At 42.7% G+C, this 9,691-nt stretch overlaps 1 pseudogene; it reads right to left on the bottom strand.

The window, feature by feature from the left end:
- Positions 1 to 9,313: 9,313 nt before the first annotated feature.
- Positions 9,314 to 9,431, bottom strand: LOC124778761 (annotated as a pseudogene).
- Between the last annotated feature and the right edge of the window lie 260 nt (positions 9,432 to 9,691).

The following is a 9,691-nucleotide window of genomic DNA, read 5'->3' as shown; positions in this document are numbered from 1 at the left end:
TCATAAATGGTGATATACTGGCAGATATATGCATGTGAACAGTGGTGTCTTTTGAGATTAGGAAAGTAACGTACATTAGGTAGTTGAAAACACCAATGGCTTTGCAGTAAAATTATATCGGTGGATTTTCACAACCAGATTTTAATACACTATTATACTATTATCCGTGGCAAAAGGTTCTCCAACTGTTGCACAAGGCGTCAGCCAATGTATACTGATGAAGCTTTACCATCAAACTGTATATACTGAACACTCAAGGGACCGATGACCGTCGCAGTCTGGTCCCTTTACTTCCCCAAAGCAACCAACCAACCGACCTGAACACTCAGATAAGGGCCAGCAGACAGCTGTATAGCTTCTGGTGTATGAGTGGTCAAAGTAACCACGGTGGTTAAAGTGTACCTGGCTTGCGGTACACTTAGATTTGTATTTGTAATACTGTGAAATACAGTTACACAACTTGAGGAGTCGAATCTGTTCCACCCGACATGATAGGACTGATTCTGAATGTAAACTTTTGTTACAGCTGTTTCGGATGGAACGAACGTAACTAATATCATAACGCTTATCTTTCGCCTCAAGATCTGCTTGGAGTTATTGTCACTGTCTCACTTTCTCGCCTCCCAGCGTGCTGCTGCTGCACCGTCAGATATTGGGGATGAGTTTTACCAGGTGCCTGGAGAAAACTCATCCGATAAATCCCAACTGGTGATTAGGGGTACTGTATATTTGATAGCAGAGCTGTTCGGAATGATTTTAAATAAATCCCCCTCAAAACCATGTAACAAAATCATTGAAGCTGAGGTGTGTTTCATGGACCAGTGAGTATAACGGCGCAGTTTGGAAGAAATTTGATCTCCAAAAGTGTAATTGGGACCAAACAAAGACCGTTTTCTATTTCTGAAGTGAAATTATGAAGGTAAATAACACTGCATGGGAACAGGTTCTGAGTGAGAGCATGCTATGAAAGATCTAGTTGCATATGGAAACATATACTCATCTTTCCACTAGCTTCTAGAGGGATCATAACTGTAAAGCGTGGCACGGACGCCGATCCGGCCGGCTCCGATGCAGCCAGCGAGTGCTGAGGGAGTACTTATGTTGAGGAGATTTTGGCGTACGAATAAGTTCTCATCCTCGTGAATACATGCCTTTATTGTGTATTTACCACTTATACCGAGAAAACATTCTTCAAAATGCGCGCGAAAAACTAATATGTGCAAATTACATAGTTCCGTCACATTCTTTATGGGCTAATCAATGTGTTATTCATTAAGGTTTCTTCCCCTTGCCGGCCGCTATGGCCGAGGGGTTCTAGGCGCTTCAGTCTGGAACCGTGCGACCGCTACGGTCGATGGTTCGAATCCTGCCTCGGGCATGGATGTGTGTGATGTCCTTAGGTTACTTAGGTTTAAGTAGTTCTAAGTTCTAGGGGACTGATGACCTCAGATGTTCAGTCCCATAGTGCTCGGAGCCGTTTGAACCATTTTTTTCTCTCCTTTGCTGACTACCTTAATATTTAAAGGCAAGCAGCAAAACATATTATCACTTGACCTGCATTATTGGTAGTAGGTTTCGTTCCAAAATTATGTCAGCTACTACCTGAAATCAAGAAGAAGATAAACGCAGAAGGATATGAAGACACTTTATAGCATTGTCTTCTGAGTACAGCAAAGGAACACTTCGAAGACGATGATTGATGTGTGCATCTTTCAGTGTCGACAAATCAAAATTATTGGCTTCTCTGAGATCTGTAATAATATGACATAAATAGAGTACAATTTTTCTATAATTTTATTATTTCCATTGACTGTACCTTATTTGTAATTCCTATAAGGCAATTATTACACTGAAATTTCATTTGCAACGCAAATAATTAAAAAAAACCTGAAAACTAATGCGTACTGTTAAATCAGATGAATTAAATGAAATATTAAATTAGTCAATACATTCATCTGATACAAGAGGATATTAAAATTTTATTGATTCTAAATTGGTCTTATTAATATTTCAAATGATCAGCAACACTGCGGAGCTCTGCCCACAGATGAAACCTACACATTAATTACTCATTACTGTTATCCATACAGACGTGGCGTTAATAAGTGAAAATGATATCGGGCATCTCTCTGCCTTTCATAATTAATGTTAAATTACTTAATAATAAAACACTTAATAATTTATTGATATTCTTGAGGCTTTCATTTCGAAGACTGGTTTGATGCCGCTCTCCATGTTAGTCTATTCTTGGCAAGTTCCCCGTCTCTACTCAAGCAGCGGTCTCGCTCAACGATTTTTACCCACACTTCCTTCATGCTTCAGAATTCTTCCTGTCAATCGAGTTCTTCTTTCAGTCAAATAGTGGCAGGGACATGTTTTCTCCCGAAATTGAATCAGTAGCTTTGCATCAATTGAGCACTCAACTCAGATATTCTTCAGCTCTATTCTCCGCCGTATTTCAAAACCTATTCTCTTATTGTGTGAACCGCTTGTCGCCCATGTTTCACTTGTGTACAATGCTACACTGCACACAGATTCCCTTCAGAAAAGACTGACTGACACTTGAATTTAAACTGTACGTTAACAGATTTATCTTTTTTCAGAAATGCTTTCCTTGCAGCTTCAATTTTGTACTTTACATCCTCGCTACTTCGACCTTCTTCTGTTGTTATCTTTACGCTCATGAAACAACTCATCTGCTAACTTTATTGTCTCCTTTCCCGATCAAATTCCGTCAACATCGTCTGATTTAATTCTATTGCATTCCATTGTCCTCGATTTGCTTTTGTTCATCATTTTGTATCCCCCTTTCAAGATGCTGTCCATTCCGTTCAACTGCTCTCCGAAGTCCTATTCTGTCTCTGACAGATTCACAAATCTCAATTTTTCTTTCCTCTCCGCGAAATCCCGTTCCAGATTTTTCAATGGTTCCTGCACTGCCTATTCGATGTACAGATTGAATAACATCTGGGATAAGCTTCAGCCTTGTCTCACTCATTCCTCAATCAGTGCATCCGGTTCATGCCCCTCGACTCTTACAATTGCCACTCAGTTTCTGTAAAAGCTGTAAACAGCCTTACGCTCCCTGTGTTTTACCCCTGACACTTTCAGAATTACTAAGAGAGTATTCTACTCAATATTGTCAAAAGCTTTCTTAAAGTCTATAAATTGTATAAACATAGATTTGCCTTTCTTCAATTTATCTTCTAAGACAAGACGTAAGGTCAGTATGTCTCACCCGTTCCTACGTTGCTCCGGAACCCAAACAGATCTTTGCAATTCTGACGTCTTCCAGAGTTCTGATACATAGTGCACAGAAGCTTTATGGGACGTGGGGCTCCTATTCCGCTCTCATGATAAAACCTCCGTGTTGATCAGAATTACTTGTTATATTGTATTTATACTGACGCGTTTCAGCGTTAAACTGTTTTCAAAGTAACAAAACCCCATTGATAGGAAGTATGACATTGAACTTAATTACATGGAGCATAAGCTGGCAAATCTTTCTAGTAACTTGCGGCGTACTCTGAAAATTCGTTATGAAATTAGAGATATCTTTAATGTTTTATCAGCCTGTGCTTTGTGTTATTTAAGTAATCATTTAATTTTTAGGAAATATTATATAAGTGGTACATTTTACTTGTAGTCTTTAAAACTTGTTTCTTTTAGTTGTGTTATTCGTTTTCTTTGGTAATTTATCCTATAGTTATATGTCTCCAGTTACTTTTCTCTACTCATGTAAGTTGTCTTAACTGAACAATAGTGCAATAATTAATAATGTTTTAGTCAATTTGCTAAACGGATTGGTACATGTGAGATTGTTAGTGTACAGAAATTATTTTATATCTTAGGTTTTACTTGGATAGATGATTTACGGTGTCCTCTCAGGCGTCCATCCGACTTGCTAATTCCATTTCTACGTACAGTTTTTTGACGAACGCCCCAGTCGCATTCTTGAGATACTACGAGTTATATTGTTACACTTACTGGCTGTGTATTTTACGACCAGATTGTGTCATGTTGACACGAATATTTCATCTAAAATGCAACTAGTTGTTCTAAGCTATATTTACTAAATTATGGCATTGTACATAGTATCTGCGGAGATTGTGTTTTTATCAGACTGTTACCACGCAGAGTACTAAAAACTGCTCATCATTGTGTCAGACATCTTAGAATCCAAACCTTTCAAGTTACTTCATAAACCGATTTTTGGAGTGGCAGACGTCTATCTCTTAGTATGAAACGTCTTCAGAAGAGGAAAATTACTTTGGACTATTTTTCAGTCTAACTGAATTCGAAACAGCGAGTACGCCTAACAATACAGCTCCTAGTATCTGATGAAGCCGAAGTTGTCGGTCATCGAAGTACCACGCGCAATAACGGAATGACCAACTTTTCTGAACACCCGCAAACACGGAATATAGTGATTTCATGCTTGTTGGCTACAAACACCAGGAAAATCCAGATAATTCTGCCTGTCATAGGCAATTTTCACTTTCCTCCGAGAGTGGAAGTATAGCAACCAGTTTAATTGCAGGCAGTAGCACATCGCACTGATTTATGTCGAGAATGCTGGAGAGCCATTTAAATGCAATTGACGTCTTCAGACTAAGTCTAGTCCGTTTACTGTGATTACTCTCATGGCAACGACATTTCCGTTTTAGTGATGTTGTAGAATCACATTCATACTGATGCTACCGGGTGTCACGTTTGTGTAACGCATTATGAAGATTTCCTGCACTTGTATGCATCATCACTACTTTTCATACTGTGCTTTTTTTCTTGTTCAGATACCATTACACACCAATTACCAACAACATACAAATCAATCACGAAACTTTTTCGTACTATTTCGTATAAAATGCAACTAGTTCTTCTAAGCTGTTTTTACTAAGTTACAGCATTGCACATAGCATCTTCAGAGACTGCATTTTTATAAGTGTAATGTAATATAGTAGCTGCGTCTATTTACCTTCTTCACTCTTTATGAAATAAGCTTCTAGTTATATACGTTATAACAGGGGTAGTAGATTTACGGATGATGTCCTCCGGAATACGATGGAATTTGCAGTGTCCAGACGGAATGGAATCGTACCGGTTTACGGCAGACACTTATCACCCTAGCTTAGCTATTAGCCGGCACAGAAGATCGCCAACGCCGTATACTGCTGAATATCGCAAGCGCTGAGGGAGGGTATCGCTGTCAGAAAACGGACTAGCTGCATTCGGCAAGAAAACTCCGTTCTCGATATACTATCGTCTACTTCAATTAACACCCCATCTTTACAGGAACGACGGGAATAAAGAGTCTACTTTTAGTTTCTATTAAAGAGGGCAATGAAAACTGAGTATCATTGTGTCAGCCATCTTATAAACCATCTCTTTCAGGCTACTTCATAAACTGTGTCGGATGCAAACTATATGGAGAGCGTTTCCGATTCTTGGAGTGACAGAAATTTTGTAGCACAATTTTTTACATCGAAATTTCCAACCAAGCTTCTGTCGGGGCAACAGAACAGGAGTCATGGTTTTTTCATTTCTTCCCACAGAGATGACAGAGGTACAACAATTTCACAGCTCAATTTGACAGGCATTAAACGGCTGTGGGCGTACTGAAGTAAAATAAAGGAACACAACCCAGGAATTACTCGTTTAACTTGCATTAGAAGCTAAAGACTACTTTCAGAAGAATTGAATTTCTGCAGATAACGTGACTTCAGTGCGAGGGTAATAGTGCAAAGTATCATTCCTGGCTGTACTGCACGGTTGCATACTTTCCAGGACTGCTATTCGGCATCTGCTGACACGAGGGTTTGTCGAGCCTCGCTCGGAGAAGGCTGAGAAGTGCCATCAGAAATCCCGGCCAGGAAGCAGTGAATTTTGCAGCAGTGTCGTTAGTGGGAACAGAAACTGACCGATAAGATCGACTGTACTCTTCTCTTGACGCTGACTAACTGAAGGGTCTAAATGATAAAACAGTTTCTTAGAGCTTTTATTGCTCACAGAACCGAGACATCGCTCAGTAGCCTTCATTTCTTTACGAATCTTGTGTTCTATGGACAGAAGTGCTGCTTCGATAGTGCACCGCTCTGCAAAATTTAAACACAATTGATAAAGTGAAATAATGTATTAACTGCTCGATAAAACTGAATGAAAGTGTGGAAGCATGTTGCCAAGGGTCTCTCAGTAGTACTAATAAAGCTGTGTGAGGTCAGCGTGACTGTAGCGCCACATGGGTTTGGCCCCGCAATACTAGGCAGCTGAAGTAAGGGAAAAAGATGGTGTGTGTGACTTATCGAGCAGTTACAGTGGAATGTGTACGTGTTCTCCATTACAACAGGGCCGGGAGACAACAAAATGTTTCAGAATGAAATTTTCAAAAATGGTTCAAATGGCTCTGAGCACTATGGGATTTAACATCTATGGTCATCAGTCCCCTAGAACGTAGAACTACTTAAACCTAACTAACCTAAGGACAGCACACAACACCCAGTCTTCACGAGGCAGAGAAAATCCCTGGTCCCGCCGGGAATCGAACCCGGGAACCCGGACGTGGGAAGCGAGAACGCTACCGCACGACCACGAGCTGCGGACTGAAATTTTCACACGGTAGCGGAGACCTAGGTCCCGAGTTCGAGTTTCGGTCCGGCACACATTCCTGATCTGTATCTACATCTACATCCATACTCCTGACGGTGTGTGGAGGAGGGTACTTTGAGTATATCTATCGGTTCTCCCTTCTATTCCAGTCTTGTATTGTTCGTGGAAATAAAGATTGTCGGTATGCCTCTGTGTAGGCTCTAATCTCTTTGATTTTATCCTCATGGTCTCTTCGCGAGATGTACGTTGGAGGGAGCAATATAATACCTGACTCCTCGGTGAAGGTATGTTCTCGAAACTTCAACAAAAGCCCGTACCGAGCAACAGAGCGTCTCTTCTGCAAAGTCTTCCACTGGAATTTATCTATCATCTCCGTAACGCTTTTGCAATTACTAAATGATCCCATAACGAAGCGCGCTGCTCTCCGTTGGATCTTCTCTATCTCTTCTATCTACCCTATCTGGTACGGATCCTACACTGGTGAGAAATATTCAAGCAGTGGGCGAACAAGTGTACTGTAACCTACTTCTTTTGTTTTCGGATTGCATTTCCTTAGGATTCTTCCAAAGAATCTCAGTCTGCCATCTGCTTTACCGACGATCAACTTTATATGATCATTCCATTTTAAATCACTCCTATGCCTACTCCCAGATAATTTATGGAATTAACTGCCGGCCGTTGTGGCCGAGCTGTTCTAGGCGCTACAGTCTGGAACCGCGCGACCGCTACGGTCGCAGGTTCGAATCCTGCCTCGGGCATGGATGTGTGTGATGTCCTTAGGTTAGTTAGGTTTAAGTAGTTCTAAGTTCTAGGGGACTGATTACCTCAGATGTTAAGTCCCATACTGCTCAGAGCCATTCGAACCATTTTTGGAATTAACTGCTTCCAGTTGCTGACCTGCTATATTTTAGCTAAATGATAAAGGATCTTTCTTTCTATGTATTCGCAGCACATTACACTTGTCTACATTGAGATTCAACACTTCCGATGCTATGTACAAGGTTACTTATGTATATTGTGAATAACAACGGTCCTACAACAGTTCTCTGTGGCACACCTGCCCGCATCTCGTGGTGGTGCGGTAGCGTTCTCGCTTCCCATGCCCGGGTTCCCGGGTTCGATTCCCGGCGGGGTCAGGGATTTTCTTTGCCTCGTGATGGCTGGGTGTTGTGTGCTGTCCTTAGGTTAGTTAGGTTTAAGTAGTTCTAAGTTCTAGGGGACTGACGGCCATAGATGTTAAGTCCCATAGTGCTCAGAGCCATTTGAACCATTTGACTTGTGGCACACCTGAAATCACTCTTACTTCGGAAGACTTCTCTCCATTGAGAATGACATGCTGCGTTCTGATATCTAGGAACTCTTGAATCCAATCACACAATTGGTCTTATAGTCCATATGCTCATACTTTGTTCATTAAACGACTGTGGGGAACTGTATCGAACGCCTTGGAGAAGTCAAGAAACACGGCATCTACCTGGGAACCCGTGTCTATGGCCCTCTGAGTCTCGTGGACGAATGGCGCGAGCTGGGTTTCACACGATCGTCTTTTTCGAAACCCATGCTGGCTCCTACAGAGTTGTTTTCTAGTCTCCAGAAAAGTCATTATACTCGAACATAAGACGTGTTCCAAAGTTCTACAACTGATCGACGTTAGAGATACAGGTCAATAGTTCTGCACATCTGTTCGACGTCCCTTCTTGAAAATGGGGATGACCTGTGCCATTTTCCAGTCCTTTGGGACGCTACGCTTTTCTAGAGACGTACGCTACACTGCTGCAAGAAGGGGGGCAAGTTCCTTCGCGTACTCTGTGTAAAATCGAACTGGTATCCCATCAGGTCCAGCGGTCTTTCCTCTTTTGAGCGATTTTAATTGTTTTTCTATTCCTCTGTCTTTTATTTCGATATCTACCATTTTGTCATCTGTGCGACAATCAAGAAAGGGAAGTACAGTGCAGTCTTCCTCTGTGAAACAGCTTTGGAAAAAGACATTTAGTATTTCAGCCTTTACTCTATCACCATCTATTCCAGTACCATTTTGGTTACAGAGTGTCTGGACATTTTGTTTTGGGTTACCTACCTCTTTGACGTAGACCTACATTTCTTAGGACTTCCTGCCATGTCATTAAATAGAACTAATCTGCCAGGAAGTGTCAACAAGGGGAAGAATCATCGGGAAACTAGAAGAAGGACCAAGTGGTACGAGTGCAGCTCAAGAGTATGGTACTGCTGATGACATTGTTCCACGTGCAAGCGGAGCGTTCTGTACCACAGGCAGTGCCGCCTGAAAGATAGGAGGTGGTGGGCTACAGTCAACCACAGCAGCAGACGACCGCTCTATTGTGCAGCAGGCGAGAAAGAACGAACGTCAAACAGCGGGTGCTGTTCCAAACATATTTAACAGGAGTGAAAATCACGCAATCTGACGCTCCTCAGCGGCACGGCGACTGCAAGGGGCGGTATCCTTCCCCGACAACCAGTACGTTGTGTTCCGTTTACACCCGCACATCAGCACTGCGCCATCATGCCACATGTGGCCCACCGGGACCATCCGACCGCCGTGCCAACCTCAGCTGAGAATGCGGATAGGAGGGGCGTGCGGTCAGCACACCGCTCTCCCGGTCGTTATGATGTTTTTCTTTGTTCGGAGCCGCTACTATTTGGTCGAGTTGCTCCCCAATTGGCATCACGAGTCTGAGTGCACCCCGGAAAATGGCAACAGTGCATGGCGGCCCGGATGGTCACCCATCCAAGTGCCGGCCACGCCCGACAGCGCTTAACTTCGGTGATCTGACAGGAACCGGTGTATCCACTGCGGCAAGGCCGTTGCCCCCGCACATCAGCGCTACTTTTCAATTGTGCCAAGAGCACAGGGACTGAACTAACGTCGAATGGAGTCGTGTACACTTCTCGAATGACAGCAAGTTCAATCTGAGAAGGGGAGGGACACCATCACGTGGCGAGAGGTAGGAACACAGCCGCACGGGGTAGCCGCGCGAACAGAAGCGCCTTGCTACAGTTGGCGCGGCTTTCCCCGTCGTAGGTTCGAGCCCTCCTTGGGCATAGTTGGGTGTGTTCTCCTCAGCGTAAG

This window comes from Schistocerca piceifrons, chromosome 2 (assembly GCF_021461385.2).
Source record: "Schistocerca piceifrons isolate TAMUIC-IGC-003096 chromosome 2, iqSchPice1.1, whole genome shotgun sequence".
In the NCBI taxonomy this organism is placed as follows: Eukaryota; Metazoa; Arthropoda; class Insecta; order Orthoptera; family Acrididae; genus Schistocerca; species Schistocerca piceifrons.
Note: the sequence above shows the minus strand (reverse complement) of the source record. Positions and strands in the feature narration are given on the sequence as shown.